This window comes from Papio anubis, chromosome 9 (genome assembly GCF_008728515.1).
Source record: "Papio anubis isolate 15944 chromosome 9, Panubis1.0, whole genome shotgun sequence".
Classification (NCBI taxonomy): Eukaryota; Metazoa; Chordata; class Mammalia; order Primates; family Cercopithecidae; genus Papio; species Papio anubis.
The window spans coordinates 105,088,703-105,106,017 of record NC_044984.1 but is presented as its reverse complement, the minus strand read 5'-3'; positions in this window follow the sequence as shown (position 1 = coordinate 105,106,017).

Below are 17,315 nucleotides of genomic sequence, written 5' to 3'. Positions count from 1 at the left end.
ATTCCCACCTTCCAAATCTCATACAAATTTCTCCTGTGGCTAATGACAACCCAGAACCATATGGAGATGGTAATTCTGGAAAAGCGGTTCTAGCCTAGCTGAACACAGAACAAGCCACTTCATGGGCCTGTGAAGCATTCTAGCCTCACCCCCCAGCACTCCTCAGCTCACATCTTCCACTCCAGCCACGCCAACAACTTGCATTTTCTCAACTACACCAGATATTTCCTCTCTTATCCATGCTGCTATTCCCTCTGTCTGGAATGTTCTTTCCTGTCACCATCTTGTGCCTCACTCTTCCTCAGCCTTCAAGATCTGTTCAAATGCCACCTCCCCTAGGAAGCCTTCCCTAATGTCTCCAGCCAGAAATGGGAGAGTGGCGGGGCCATAAATGCAGTAGGAGGTTGTGCAACTTGCAATCCTTCTCCACAACCTTTCAAATCTTCCACAAAATCACTACATGTACTAAATGCTGAATGTGACTGGGTTTCTTCTCAAAAATAGTGAGGGGGTGGGGCTTTTAACCTGGCTTTGACTTGGGGTGGGAGCAAGATAGCTCACACAGTCACAAGAGCCCTGAGACCAGGAGGAGTATGAGGAAGAGAAGAGCAAGAGGAAATAAGATGCAGCAATAGGCAGAAATTGATGGGAGGCTTTAAGCTGTCCCCAGCTTGGAATTTGGGTCTATGCCATGTTTAAGTAGATCTCGAAGGAGCAGGAGCACCCTGTTACACAGGTGTGGTAGATCGGATTATCTTTCTCAATTCTTCACTCCCTTCTGTCATCTGACCTTGAAATGCATGAGAGTGAGGAAAGTCTCTTTCCCCTTCCTGTTGATGTGAGGCTTGGCGATAGCTATAGATATCGGCATAGATTTTTTGCCAATGGAATGTGTGCATAAGTGATGTGCTAGCTCCGAGCCAAGGTGTTAAGAAACATTACATGTGTCTGCTCATCCCCTTGCACTTCTGCTAGCCACCTTGAACATGCCTGAGTAGTTGCTGACCTAAAGAGGATAAAAAGAAGCACGTAGAAGAAATACATGGAACATACCAGAACCCAACTGCAGCCAGGAGCCAAGCCCAAGTGATTCCAGCAGACCTACGATTGATCCGTACACTCACAAGCAAGAAAATCAATGTTTGTTGTTGTGACTTTTTAATAGTATATGAAATGTCATTCATGTACTGTTAAATTCACCAATGTAAGCAGTATAATCCAGCGGTTTTTAGCATATTTATAGCTGCACAACCATCCCACAATTAATTTTAGAACATTTTCATCACCCCAAAAAGAAACTCTATACCTATTGTGTTAGCAGTCTCTCCCCATTTCTTTTCTTTTCTTTTTTTTTTTTTAAGAGAAGTCTCACTCTTATCCCCAGTCTCTCCCCATTTCTGTTTGTTGCTTGAAGCCACTAAGTGGGGTAGAGAGATACTTGTTAGACAGCATTATTGTGGCAATAGCTGACAGATACATAAGTATTAGAGATGTGCCTAGTGTAAACAAGCCCACAATTGTACATTTCCCTTGGAGAAGCTTAGGATAAGAAAAATTTACCTCCCCAGATCCCCTTATACACAGTCACACAATAACATGTGCTCATACACACTGTCATTTTCACACACTTTTATAAATATATCACACACCCACACTCATAGACTCACTCATTTCCACGGATACAATCAAAGATCCATATGCAGACTCCCATGCACAGACTCACAATTACACACTGTAGACACACAGACCCAGACAGCAATTTCCCAAACTCCAGGTGTTCAAATGACACAACTCAATTTTTTTCTCCATATCTATACATCACACGTGCTCTTATTTCCTTAACTTTTTCTTTAAATGACTGATATTTTTGTCCAAATAAACTCATTTTTAAAGGAAGCCACTGATGGGTCCTATACATAGATGATCCTCATCTTTTCCATTGGCTCTTGCACCTTCTTTCCACCACACTCAGTCCTGTCCATTAGCAGGGGGGTTGAGAGAACCCAATGCCACCACCTCCAGGAAGCCCCCCAACCAGTGGCATGTGACCCATGCAGTTGCACAGGACTCTGCCCTTAGGAGGACCTCATGTCTGCTTTAGTGATCTACTGTCAGCATTTGGAAATTCTTAGTCATTGGTGAACAAGGGGCTCTGAATTTTCTTTTTGCAAATGGCCCCACAAATTATGTCGCTCTCCTGCCTCTAACCATGGAGTCTCTCAGTTCCCATCGGCTTCCTAGGGTGGCAGCTTCTTACCTGGAAGATGAGCGGACCCAGGGCAGGGTCCCATCTGATACAGCCCAGACCTCGGGGTCCAAGCTTGAATCTCAGCTCCATTTACCAGCTGAGTGAGCTTGAGCCAGACTGCCCTGACAGCCACAGGACCCAGGACAAGAGTATGAAGGGAGGTTCACAGGCCATGTATCTAAACATCTTCATGGGATAAATCAAGCTTACAGTTGTCAAATAAAATGTATTTAACTTATTTATTTATTTATTTATTATTTTTCGAGATGGAGTCTGGCTCTTGTTGCTCAGGCTGGAGTGCAATCTCGGCTCACTGCAACCTCCACCTCCCGGGTTCAAGTGATTCTCCTGCCTCAGCCTCCTGAGTAGCTGGGATTACAGGTGCCCAACACCACGCCCGCTAATTTTTGTATCTTTTGTAGAGATGGAGTTTCACCATGTTGCCGAGGCTGGTCTTAAACTCCTGGACTCAAGCAACCTGCCCACTTTGGCCTCCCAAAGTGTAGGCATTACAGGTGTGGACCACTGTACCCAGCCAAATTGTTTAATATTTCTAAATGATCCTCTTGTTGTGGTAGTTATATATTGCTGCCTAACAAATTACCATAAATTTGGCAACTTAAAATAACACTGATTTACTATCTCACCATTTCCGTGGTCAGGAATCCAGAAATGGCTTACTTGGGTCCTCTGCTGCAGGATCTCATAAGGCTGCAATCAAGGTATCAAGCCAGGGCTGGGGTCTCATCTGAGACTCACCTGGGGAAGGAACTGCTTCTAAGGTCATACAGTTGTGCATCCAGTTCAGGCTCTCAGACTAAGTGCCTCAGCTGCTTGCTAGCTGTTGGCTGGAAGTCACCCTCAGTTTCTAAGCACATGGGCCAACTCCTTTGGTGGCTTATTTCATCAAAGCCAGCAAAGAAGAACATCAATTAGAAGAGTCTGCATGTAAGACAGCAGTTATGATCCTCTGCCATGTAGTCACAGATGTGAAATCCTATTACCTTTGCTGTATTCTATTTGCTAAGAGCAGGTCCCAGGGCCCTCCCGTACTCAAGCAGAGAGGATTACACAGGAGTGTGAATGCTAGAAAGCAGGGATCACTGGGGAGCGTTTCAGAATGTGTCCCCTACAGTTGTCTTTTGCAGTTGTGCAAAGATTACACTAATGTGTGAGGACTTCCAGAACCACAAAGTGGAACACAGAGAGAAGTCTGTCACTCAGGCTGGAGTGCAGTGGCGTGATCTCGGTTCATTGCAACCTCTGCCTCCTAAGTTCAAGCAATTCTCATGCCTCAGCCTCCTGAGTAGCTAGGACTACAAGTACATGCCACTACACCCAGTTAATTTTTGTATTTTCAGTAAAGACAAGGTTTTATCATGTTGGCCAGGCTAGTCTCAAACTCCTGACCTCAAGTGATCCTCCCGCCTTGGCCTCCCAAAGTGCTGGGATTACAGGCATAAGGCACCACGCCCAGCCAGAGAGGAAGAATTTGGTAAATTAATTCACTGATCTTATCTAAGCACCTCAAATTCTTAAATTATCCTTGCCCCCTACAAGCACATTCATCTCCAATGTTGGCAGCAGCCCAACCCATGAACTTTCACTGAATTAGGACACAGTTGTTATTTTGAGGACCCAGTCTAAGGGATGTGGAGAAACTTATGCCTAGAGTCTAAATCATGTAAGTCGTGAGAGTGAGGGTTTTGGGTTATAGGTTGTGCCATGATAGTTCTGAGTACCATGCTCCAAGTGATAGACTCCAAGTGATGGAAGCCCCATGTGTTTTTTAAATAAATTCTTTGTGTGTGTACGTTTGTGATTTTCAGGGCTGCTTGAGTATCCTCACAACATGGCAGCTGGATTACCCCAGAGCAAGTGATCCAAGAAAGAGCAAGATAGAAGCCATAATGTATTTTATGACTCAGACTTGGAAATCACACACCAACATCTCTGCAAAATCCATCTGGTCACACAGGTCAGCACAATTCAGTGTGGAACGGTGCTACACTATTGTGGCAGGCAGAATTCTAAGATAGTTCCCAAGATCCCACCTCCTGGTGTACATACCCTGTATACTCTCCTCCCTCTGTGTGTGTCAAAACTTGTGAAGATAATGGGATAAAACTCTTATGATTATGTTACATTAAAAAGCAGAAGAGATTTTACAGATGTAATTAAGGTCCCTAATCAATGGAATCTGAGTTAATCAAAAGGGAAAATGCCTCAAGTGGCCTGGCCTAATTGAGTAAGCCCTTAAAAGAGGTCAGAGAGAGTCAAAGCCAAGATTTTGGGCTGGGCATGATGGCTCACACCTGTAATCTCAGCACTTTGGGAGGCCAAGGTGGGTGAATCACCTTAGGACAGGAGTTTGAAATCAGCCTGGGCAACATGGCGAAACCCCGTCTCTACTAAAAATACAAAAATTAGCTGGGCATGGTGACGGGTGCCTGTAATCCCAGTTACTCGGGAGGCTGAGGCAGGAGAATCGCTTGAACCCAGGAGACAGAGGCTGCAGTGAGCCGAGATTGAGCCACTGCACTCCAGCCTGGGCAACAACGGTGAAACGCCATCTAAAAAAGAAAAAGAAAAGAAAATGAAAAATAAAAAAAATCAAAGCCAAGAAGATTTCTCCTCCTGGTCTTGAAGCAAATAACTATGCATAAACTGCCTATGAAGGGGGCTACCTAGTGGATTACAGAACAGCCTCCAGGAGGCGTGAGGGGCCCCTTGTTGACAGTTAGCAAGAAAACAAGGACTGCATCATGTAACTACAAGGAAATACACTCTAGTGACAATCAGAGAGCTTGGAAGAGGACCCCAAGACACAGATGAGATAGTAACCCCACCAACACCTCAATTTCAGCCTGATGAGACCTTGAGTTGAGAACTTCTGCCTTACAAAAACTGTGAAAACAAATGGTGTTGTGCTAAGCTGCTATATTTATGGCAATTTATTACACAGCAGTAGGAAACTAACACCAGTGTGAAGACCAGAGACAGGAATTATTGGGACCATCTTGGAGACTGACTACCAAAACTTAGTATCACCATAACTTTTCCTTTTTGCCAGTTTGGTTTGTACCAGCCTACTTTTCTTGCCTCTATTTCTCATACGCCACCTTCTTTACACTTAATTCATTCACTCACCTGCTCTTCTCCTCATTCGTTCATTCATTCCACAAATAATTCCTGACCCCCCTACTCTGTTAACGCACAGTGCTGGTTAGTGGGGGTGCAGAAGTGACTCATGTGTTTCCTGATCTCCAGAAGTTCCAATCTGGAACAGAAAGCAACCTATGGCATTCCTCAACTATTCCCGACATAACCTATATGCAGTTGAGACTCCAGAACCTTCCAAGGACTGGTTTCAGCACATTGTTCCACCCCCAAACCACAAACTTGACCCCCAAAGCATTGATGTACAATACTTTTGCTTAAAAGATTTTGCTTAAGTTTCCTAGTGGAGATCAAGGATGATAAGGATATGGTTTGGCTCTCCAATCTCCAATTGTAATCCCCACATGTTGAGGGAGCGACCTGATGGGAGGTGATTGGATCATAGGGGTGGTTTTCTCCATGCTGTTCTCGTGAGGGAGTTCTCACAGATCTGGTTGTTTGATAAGTGTCTGGCATTTCCCCTGCGCTCTCTCTCCTGCCACCGTGTAAGATGTGCCTTGCTTCCCCTTCTCCTTCCACCCTGATTGTAAGTTTCCTGAGGCCTCCCCAGCCATGCAGAACTGTAAGTCAATTAAACCTCTTTTGTTTATAAATTACCCAGTATAGCAGTGTGAAAATGGACTAATACAGAATTACATCACATATTATGAACTAAATGTTGTCAAACTTTTCTTTTTTTGTTTTTGTTTGTTTGTTTGTTTTTGAGATGGAGTCTCGCTCTGTCGCCCAGGGTGGAGTGCAGTGGCCGGATCTCAACTCACTGCAAGCTCCGCCTCCTGGGTTTACGCCATTCTCCTGCCTCAGCCTCCCGAGTAGCTGGGACTACAGGCACCCGCCACCTCGCCCGGCTAGTTTTTTGTATTTTTTAGTAGAGACGGGATTTCATCGTGCTAGCCAGGATGGTCTCGATCTCCTGACCTCGTGATCCGCCTATCTCGGCCTCCCAAAGTGTTGAGATTACAGGTTTGAGCCACCGCGCCCGGCCATTCTTCTTTTGTTAAAGACAGGGTCTTGCTCATGTCACCCAGGCTGGAGTACAATGATGTGATCATAGCTCACTGCAGGCTCAACCTCCTGGGCTCAAGTGAGGCTCCCACCTCAGACTCCCAAGTAGCTGAAACCACAGGTACATGCACAGTACCTGGCTTCAGACTTCTGTATTAAACTTCTCGTCTCTCCTCAAGCTCTATTATCCAGGATGTCTTCTCTCCCTCCTCCCTTGCTAAACGTCTTCATTATTCTAAGGAGTTCTTTTTTATTTTCATACTCCACTTGGCACAACAAAAGCCTGGTGATAAGTCAAACCAATGTGGACATGAATGGATGAGAGATTGGCCTCCCCAGTTCTGTAGGCAGCCTTGCCCTCACCCTTGTGACCTTGAATGAAGTACCTGCTGTCCCAGGTTCCTGGCCCTTAGGGGAGAACAGCAGCTTCCTGGGTACCCCAGCCAGGCTTCTGAAGTTCTAGGAGGAAGATGTTAGGGAAATAGCAAGTCCAGATCATGACCAGCCCAGGGCCTTCGGAATGAGGGCATTGAAATAAAAGGTCAAAGACCCTGAGGACAGTGGCTAAGATCCAGCTTGCAGAATATCACAGCGACCCCAGCCCAGGGCCCCTCCAGGCCCCTCTGGATGTGGGTAGAAGGCTGAGATGTTGCATGTCCCAAGTCACCATTCTTTTTTTTTTTTTTTTTTTTTTTGTGACAGCGTCTCACTCTATCGTATGGGCTGGAGTACAGTGGTGCAATTTTAGCTCACTGCAACCTCTGCCTCCCAGGTTCAAGCAATTCTCCTGCCTTAGCCTCCCAAGCAGCTGGAATTACAGGCGTGTACCACCACACCTGGCTAATTTTTGTATTTTTAGTAGAGATGGGGTTTTACCATGTTGGCCAGGCTGGTCTCAAAGTCCTGATCTCAGGTAATCTGCCTGCCTCAGCCTCCTGAAGTGCTAGGATTACAGGCATAAGCCACTTCGCCCGGACCCAGATCACCATTCTGGAAGCCAGCCCGCCACCCTGAGTGACAAGCATCTTCGTCACTCTCCTGTTTCCGGAAGGGGACTGTCTTCATTCACTCCCTGCCCAATCTCCTCAGTCTTGAGGCTTTAAGGATCGTTCATAGGATGACTCATCTGTCTCCTCCCCTGCCTTCACCTTAAGTCCCTGATCATTATCCACCTGCTAACTGACACATCAGCTGGAAGGTGCAGTGGCCATAGCAAACCTCCCACGTCCAGAATAGAGCTTCTCCCTTTCGTCCTCCTTGCTCTCCAACCGCCCTCAGCGAAACCTACTCCTCCTCCATCTTCCCCATCGCGATAAATGGCCCCATCACATCTGTCCAGTTACTTGAGCCAGAAACCAAGGATTTAGCCTTGATTCTTCTCTTGAATCCCCCAACTACAATTCATCGTCATTTTATTGGCTCTCCTTCCAAACAGTTCCCCAGTCTTCTCTTTGTTTCTACAGCTCCCACCTTGGTCCAGCTCACTACCTTCTCAGCCCAGAGTGACTTCAGAAACCTTCTCAACCTGCTCCCTACTCCCTCTCTTGCCACACCACAGCCTACTCTCCATCCAGCACCCTGAGAAAACATGATTCTCCTGCTTAAGCTCTCCACGTTTTTATTTATATTTTTATTTTATGTTTTTAATTTTTTTTTTTTTTTTTTTTTTGAGAAAGGGTCTCTCTCTGTCACCCAGGCTGGAGTGCAGTGGCGCAATCACAGCTTATTGCAGCCTAGACCTCCTGGGTCCAAGCCATCCTCCCACCCCAGCCTCCCAAAGTGCTGGGATTACAGGTGTGAGCCACTGCACCCAACAGCCTCTCCAAGTTTTTATGCCACTGCCACACACTTGCTTCATCTGGCTGTGGCCTATATCTTGAACTTTCAGCCTTTCCTGTATTCTACACTAGCCACATGCATTCTTCCTGTTCCCTGTACACACTAGGCTTCATCTGACCTCAGGGCCTTTGCATGTGCTGTTCCTTTCACCTGAAATCCTCTCCCCTCTCCCACCTATTTGTGTAGCTGGCTTGACCTTGCCATTTAGATCTCAGTCCAAAGGTCAACTCTTTATAGACCCCATTCCTATCTAAACCAGGCACACCCACCCTCATTCCCACCCAACTACTGCCTACTACCTCATCTTATTAGAATTCTCCCATAGAGCCTGTCAGTATCTCACTATCTTTTTTTTTTTTTTTTTTTTTTTTTTTTTTAAGACAGAGTTTTTCTCTGTCACCCAGGCTGGAGTGCAGTGGCACGACCTCAGCTCATGGCAACCTCCACCTCCAGGGTTCAAGCAATTCTCATGCCTCAGCCTCCTGAGTAGCTACAGACGTGCACAATCATGTCAAGCTATTTTTTGTATTTTTAGTAGAGAAGAGGTTTCACATGTTGGCCAGGCTGTTGTCCAACTCCTGACCTCAGGTGATCCACCTGCCTAGGCCTCCCAAAGTGCTGGGATTACAGGAGTGAGCCCTCATTATCTTATCTTTGTTTGCTTGCTTGCTTATTTAGATTGTCTTTCCCATTAGAATTTCAGTGCCAAGAAAGCTGTCTAGTCACTGTTCTATCTCTAGCCCCTAGACCAGTGCCTGACATATAGGACTTGCCCAGGAAATATCTCTCAAATTCACTCTTTCATTCATTCATTCAGCACATATTTATTGAGGCTTACTGCTTAATGACTCAGGAACGCCAAGGGTACAAGGGTAACCAAGACTTCTGGTACCAGTGGGTTCAAATTCAGGCTCCCCCATTATTCCCCAGCTCTGACATCTGCTCTCTGAGCCTGTTTCCCCATCCATAAAATGGGAATAAGGATATCTATTTGGCAGGATTGTTATGAGAATTAAACACTAACCTGCAAAAGGCTACCAGACAACCTCACACACAGTAGGTACTCATTAGATGAGTCCTTTTATCCCATGACCAAGGTTGACCCTGTCTGTCTGGCAACTGTCATGGAAAATGTGGACACAGGCCTGGGGGCTCTGACACAGCTGTGGAACAGCTGGACGCTTGCGTGGGTGAGAGGTCGAGAACGGATATGGGGTGGGTGGAGGCCCCTGAGGCCAGCTGCTGACCCAGTTGGCCACAGAGACAAAGGAGAAAAGGACCAGAAATGAGCCAGGACAGCTTCTTGAAATAACAGAGTGGGAACAGGATGGGACCACAGGATGCCTGCCGGGGGCAAAGAATTGGGAAGGCAGGAACATGTGTCCCTCCACTCTAGCTCCAAGAATCCCCAGACAGGCCAGGGAACTTGGCCAACCCTCAGAGCCCTGCCTCCCACCCAGCCCACCTATGTGTTCTCTGGCCAAGAGCAGAGACAAGTCTGGCGGGGACTACACGACCCCAGGCTGCTGGGTAAGGTTTGAAATGGAAAATGTCCATCGATTCCATGGAATACTGTGCAGTGGCGAAAAACAATGAGGATGCTCCTTATACACTGATAGGACTAGTCTCTAAGAGATGTTGTGAAGTAAGAAAGATGAATTTTTTTTAATTTGGGTTTTTGTTTGTTTTCCCAAAGACATGGTCTCACGCCATCGCTCAAGCTGGAGTGCAGTGGCATAATCATGGCTCATTGCAGCCTTAACCTCCCAGGCTCTGGTGATCTTCACAACACAGCCTCCCGAGTAGCTGGGACTATGGTGCATGCCACCACACCTGGCTAATTTTTATATTTTTTGTAGAGACAGGATATTGCTATGTTGCCCAAGCTGATCTCAGACTCCTGGCCTCAAGCAACCTTCTCACCTTTGTGTCCCAAAGTGCTGAGATTACAGGCGTGAGCCACTGCACCTGGCCAAATGTCTTTTTATTATGCACATACGTTTTACTCATATTAGTAAATCAAGTAACTTTTTTGCTTAAGCCACTTGGAATGGGTTTTCTGGTTCTTGCAAAAAACAGTCCCAATTTTCTATTCCTCTTCTTCATGATCTCACCATACATCATTCTATATAGTTTATTTATTTATATTTTTTATTGTATGCCTCCTACCCCTACTGCTGCATAGCAGCAGTGATTTTTTATTTTTTATTATTTTTAATTTTTGTTTACCGCCTAGAATAAGGCTTGACAAGTAGCAGATGCTCAATAATTTTTTTTTTTTTTTTTTTTTTTTCTGAGACAGAGTCTCACTATGTCTCCCAGGCTGGAGTGCAATGGCACGATCTCAGCTCACTGCAACCTCCACCTCCCTGGTTCAAGCAATTCTCCTGCCTCAGCCTCCAAAGTAGCTGGGATTACAGGCGTGTGCCACCATATCCAGCTAATTTTTTATGTTTTTGGTAGAGACGGGTTTTCGCCATGTTGGCCAGGCTGGTCTCGAACTCCTGACCTCAGGTGATCTGCCTGGCTCGGCCTCCCACAGTGCTGGATTATAGGCATGAGCCACCACGCCTGGCCTGATAAATATTTTTTCAATAGTAAAATGAAGAGTCCTGGCCGAGCGTGGTGGTTCACACTTGTAATCCCAGTACTGTGGGAGGCTGAGGCAGGCGGGTATCACCTGAGGTCAGGAACTCGAGACCAGCCTGGCCAACATGGCGAAACCTCATTTCTACTAAAAATACAAAAGTTAGCTGGGAGTGGTGGTGGGCGCCTCTATTCCCAGCTACTCGGGTGCCTGAGACACAACAATCACTTGAACCCAGGAGACAGAGGCTGCAGTGAACCAAGATCCTGCCACTGCACTCCAGCCTGGGTGACAGAGTGAGACTCTGTCTCAAAAAAATACGTAAATAAAATAAACAAATAAATAAAAAAGAAACGTGATTATATTTCTCCTCTTTATGTTGCTCCACTGTTTAAATCCTTTCAGTGACACATAGCTGAGTATATTGGATAATCTCAAAAAAAGTATTTGTTGATTGGATTGGTAAATTAATACACGTGTGAATGAACAGGATCATACTTTATCGCTTGATATGTATTGATATGGAAAAGTGTAGAATGTTACATGAAGGATGATCTCGTTTTTGAGAGATAAGATAATTATATTCAGTACACAACATTGTATTGGATATTAGCATATGCATGTATTTGCTCATGTGTAGGTTAGTATATAGATGGATATTGTATATATTAGGACATATTTGGATATATACGTGATTACTGGTCTATAAATTGAAAAAAAACTAGGCTGGGTGCAGTGGTTCATGCCTGTAATCCCAGCACTTTCAGACATGGAGGTGGGCAGATCATTTGAGGTCAGGAGTTTGAGACCAGACTGGCCAACATGGTGAGACCCCATCTCTACTAAAAATACAAAAATTAGCCGGGGGGGTGGCATGCCTGTAATCTCAGCTACTCAAGTGACTGAAGCAGCAGAATTGCTTGAACCCTCGAGGCAGAGGCTGCGGTGAGCCAAGATCACGCCACTGCACTGCAGCCTGAGCGATAGAAAGCATCTGTCTCAAAAAAAAAAGAAAAGAAAAGAAAGAAAACAAAATCTAGAAAGACCCCCAGCATGCTGATTCTACATCTTGATCTTAGTGGTGATTACATAAGCATAGGTTAAACCTGGGTAAAAATTCAGCAATTTGTACTTAAGAATTGGACACTTTCTTATATACTGTATATTACCATGTCTTAATTATTTATTTATGTATTTATTTTTGAGACAGAGTTTCGCTCTTGTTGCCCCCGTTGGAGTGCAATGGCGTGATCTCAGCTCACTGCAACCTCTGCCTCCCGGGTTCAAGTGATTCTCCTGCCTCAGCCTCCCAAGTAGCTGAAAAGGGCCAGTATTCAGCAAATGTTTGATTGTCTTCCTCTATATCTGAACTTAAGGATTTGTTCTACTATTTAAAATAAAAGCTACAGCCAACTATTGGTAGTGAATCTAGATATTATTATTTTTGAGACAGAGTCTTGCTCTGTCACCCAGGCTGGAGTGCAGTGGCGTAATGTCGGGTCACTGCAACCTCGGTCTCCCAGGTTCAAGTGATTCTCGTGCCTCAGCCTCCCAAGTAGCTGGGATTACAGGCGTGAACCACCATGCCTGGCTAATGTTTGTATTTTCAGTAGAGACGGGGTTTTACCATGTTGGCCAGGCTGGTGTCGAACTCCCGACCTCAGGTGATCCGACCACCTCGGCCTCCCAAAGTGCTGGGATTACAGGCGTGAGCCACTGCGCCAGGTCTATATTAATCTTTTTATAGGAAAAAAGATATACCCCAAAAATGTGATTAGCGATTATCTCCCGGAACAGTTGGGATTATGGGGAGCTTTTGATTTCCAATGTGAATCTAAATATTTTATAAGCACACAAATACAAATTCTTTCGAAATATAAATATTTTTAAATTCATATTTTATTTGACTCTTCAAAATTTTTCTTTCTCTTTAAATGTATATGACAAATCATTGTGGAGTCTTTTGGTATTCAGTTTCTTATTTGAGACAGGGTTTTGCTCTGTCACCCAGGCTGGAGTGCAGAGGCAAGATCATGGTTCACTGTAGCCTCGACCTCCCAGGCTCAAGCGATCCTCCCACCTCAGCCTTCGAGTGGCTGGGACCACAGGCCCGTGTCACCACGTCCAACAAATTTTTGTATTTTGTGTAGAGGTGGGGTTTTGTCATGTTGCCCAGGCTGGTCTCGAACTCTTAGTCTCAAGCAATCCTCCTGCCTCGGCCTCCACACCCAGCCTAGACTCTTTTTTTTTTAAGTTTTTAAATATATTTTTTAGAGACATGGTCTCACTAGGTTGGTCAACTCCTGGGCTCAGGGGATCTGCCTGCCTTGGCCTCCCAAAAGGCTGGGATTACAAATGTGAGTCACAGTGCCCAGACCAGACTCTTTAGCTTAGCATACAAAACCTTCATTTCTTCAACTACCCCCACCCTTCATTCCAACCACATGAAACTACTTACCATTTCTCAAATACGTCATGTCGTTTCCTGCCTTCACACCTTTACCGTTGCTGGTCTCTGAAACACCCTCTCCCACTTCCTCAAGTCCTCCCACCTACCTAACTTCTTCCAGTCCTTTACACCTCAACTGAAGGATCGCCTCCTCCAGGAAGTCCTTCTTGACCTCCCCAGGCTGGGTCAAATGCTCTTAAACACACTCAGAATTGACTGTCACAGCACCTGACTCACTTGTCTGTCTCACTCATCCAACCCTGAAGTCCTAGAGGTCAAGGACTGTGTCTGACTCATTTCTGTGTCCCCATGCTGAGCACCAGGCCAGGCCCAGAAAAGGCATCGATACCTCAAGATGAATACATTTTAAAACTAGCAAAATGGCCAGGCATGGTGGCTCACACACACCTGTAATCCCAGCATTTTGGGAGACGAGTGGATCACCTGAGGTCAGGAGTTGAAGACCAGCCTGTCCAACATAGCGAAACCCTGTCTCTAATAAAAATACAAAAATTAGCCAAGAGTGATGGTGCATGCCTGTAATCCCAGCTACTCCGGAGGCTGAGGCAGGAGAATCGCTTGAACCTGGGAGGCGGAGGTTGCAGTGAGCTGAGATCACACCACTGCACTCCAGCTTGGACGACAGAGGGAGACTCCGTCTCAAGAAAAAAAAAAATAATAAAACTAGCAAAATGTAGAAGTCACATAATGCCAAGCATGGGTGGGAGGATGAGGTGCAGCAAGAAGGTTTTATCTGTTGCCGATGGAAGGTCGAAAAATATCCCCCTCCAAACTGATTAGGCGTTAATCCCCAGAATCTGAGAATATTGCCTTATATGGCAAAATATGTGATTAAATTAAGGAGCTTAGGTTGGGAGGGATTATCCTGGATTATCTGGGTGGGCCCTAAATGTAATCACAAGTGTCCTCATAAAAGATGCAAACGGAGATTTCACACACACAGAGGGGAGAGCCACATGGGGACAAAGGCAGAGAATGCCTGGAGCCACCAGAAGCTGCAAAGTCCAAGGAAGGACTCTCCCCTGAAAGCTGGAGAGAGTCCTGCCCTCCTTGAATTCAGCCCAGTGATGCTGATTTCAGATTTCTGGCTTCCAAAAGAAAGAGAGGATGCATTTCTGTTGATTGAAGCCACTGAGTTTGTAGTAATTCATTACAGTGGCCCAGGAAACTAACACAAATGGTACCTCTTTTCTGGAAAACAGTTTGGCAAAACTAAATTATAAAGTTGGTTATGTGCATGACAATGAGGCAGCTATTTCCCTTGAGTTAAGTTCCGCAGAAATGCTTGCCCAAGTCAGCCAAGAGACACATCCAGGAACATTCCTCACAGCATTGTTTATAACGACAAAACCTAGAAACAAGTCACATCTCACCCAAAGGAGAAGGGATAAATAAACTGTGGTCTCTGCACATAATGGAATGTTACATGGTGGGAGAAGGGAATAAACTGTAGCTATTTGCAACAACAAGCATAAATCTCACATACTGACATTAGGTGGGATAAAGAAGCAAGTCACAAAAAAAATGAACTGGATGATTCCATTTATATAAGCTCAAAAACATGTACAGCTAAGCAATACATTGTTTGGGTATTTAAACTATAAAGAAAAGGGAAAAATAAGTAAAGTACATTTCCAGATAGTAGTTCCTTGATAAAAGGAAGGGGCTGCAATGGAGGAAGGGGAGTGGAGAACATAGGTGTCTTACTAGTCCATTGTTTTTTGTTTTTGAGACAGAGATGACTTGCTCTGTCTCCCAGGCTGGAGTACAGTGGCACGATCTCGGCTAACTGCAATCTTTGCCTCCCAGGTTCAAGCGATTCTCCTGCCTCAGCCTCCCAAGTAGCTGGGAAAACAGACATGCACCACCATGCCCAGCTATTTTTTTTTTTTTTTTTTGAGACAGAGTCTTGCTCTGTCACCAGGCTGGAGTGCAATGGCACAGTCTCGGCTCACTGCAACCTCTGCCTCCTGGGTTCAAGTGATTCTCCTGCCTCAGTCTCCCAAGTAGCTGGGATTACAGGCATGCACCACCACACCCAGCTAATTTTTGTATTTTTAATACAGACAGGGTTTCACCATGTTGGCCAGGATGGTCTCCATCTCGATCTTGTGATCCGCCAGCCTGAGCCTCCCAAAGTGCTGGGATTACAGGCGTGAGCCACCACGCCCAACCTAATTTTCTGTATTTTTAGTAGAGATGGGGTTTCATCATGTTGGCCAAATTGGTCTCGAACTCCTGTCCTCAAGTGATCTGCCTGCCTCAGCCTCTCAAAGTACTGCGGTAACAGGCTTGAGCCACCGTGCCCGGTCATATTAGTTTATTCTTACATTGCTAGAAAGAGATACCTGAGACTGGGTAATTTATAAAAAATAAAAATAAAAATAAAAAAAGAGGTTTAATTGACTCACTGTTCTGCAGGCTATACAGGAAGCATGATTATTGGGGATTACAATTGAACATGAGATTTGGGTGGAGACATGGATCCAAATTATATCCAATCATTATCTTCTGGGCAAAGAGACCATATATTTTGTTACCTCACTGGCACACCTTTGCAAACAAAAAGGGAGGTTGTTAGTAATGATTATGGCAGAAAACAGGTGCAAACCAAAACTGTCCTAGGCAAACCCAGAGCACTGGATAGTCCCACTTGATTTCGTGGCCTGGCTGGTGTGGGCATAGGTATTTGTTTCATTAGAGCTTTTTAAAGTGGACGTATAGGACTGGGCACAGTGGCTCACGCCTGTAATCCCATCACTTTGGGAGGTCGAGGTGGGTGGACAACTTGAGGTCAGGAGTCTGAGACCAGCCTGGGCAATATGGTGAAACCTTGTCTCTACTAAAAACACAAAAATTAACCAGCCATGGTGGTGGGCACCTGTAATCCCAGCTACTTGGGAGGTTGAGGCAGGAAAATCACTTGAACTGGGAAGGCGGAGGTTGTGGTGAGCCGAGATTACGCCTCTGCACTCCAGCCTGGGTGACAAGAGCCAGACCCTGTATCAAAAAAAATTGTTTTAAATAAATAAATAAATAAATAAAGTGGATGTATACATTTTCTATGTCTGATATACTTCATAGATATTTTTTCAGCCAATAAATGAATAAAGTGGTATGAAATTATGATATCGATGTTGGTTTTTGTCCATGGTTCCTGACTCAGAATTCCCACAGCCTTTTTGTTTGTTTGTTTCCCAAGATGGAATTTCGCTCTGGTTGCCCAGGCTAGAGTGCAATGGCACAGTCTCAGCTCACTGCAACCTCCGCCTCCTGGGTCTAAGTGATTCTCTTGCCTCAGCCTCCTGAGTAGCTGGGATTACAGGCATGCGTCACCACACCCAGCTAATTTTTGTTTTATTAGTAGAGACAGGGTTTCTCCATGTTGGTCAGGCTGGTCTCAAACTCTCGAGCTCAGGTGATCCGCCCACCTTGGCCTCTCAAAGTGCTGGGATTACAGGTGTGAGTCACCGCACCCAGCCCCTATAGCCTTTTTGTAACATTGGGGTGCTTCAGGCCTCAGAAGCCAACCTCAGAAACAGAATCTCTATCTGACCTTCTCCTCCCCTTCTTTCACCTGCTCCATTCTCTCCCCAAAGCAGAAATCTTTCCCCACCTTTCTATCTTGGAGCTGACCATAAGGAAATTCTCTGACTTACCTTGTCTGATAGTAAAATCATAAGACCCTCATTTCAGAAGGGGTCCTGCCCCATAACACAGAGGAAAGAAGGCTGCACAGAGAGGCCAAGAAGAATCTGAACAGACAGGCTTGCTGGGTTTCCCCCTCAGTCTACTAGCATTAGGTCATTTGCCCTTTTTGTCCAATCATGTTTCTACACAGTTGTTGGTCATGGCTATCCCATAAAATCTTCATAAAAGGGCTGGCTGTGTGTGCTGGCCTGTAATCCCAGCACTTTGGTAGGCCGAGGAGGGCAGATTATCTGAGGTCAGGAGTTCAAGGCCAGCCTGGACAATATGGTGAAACC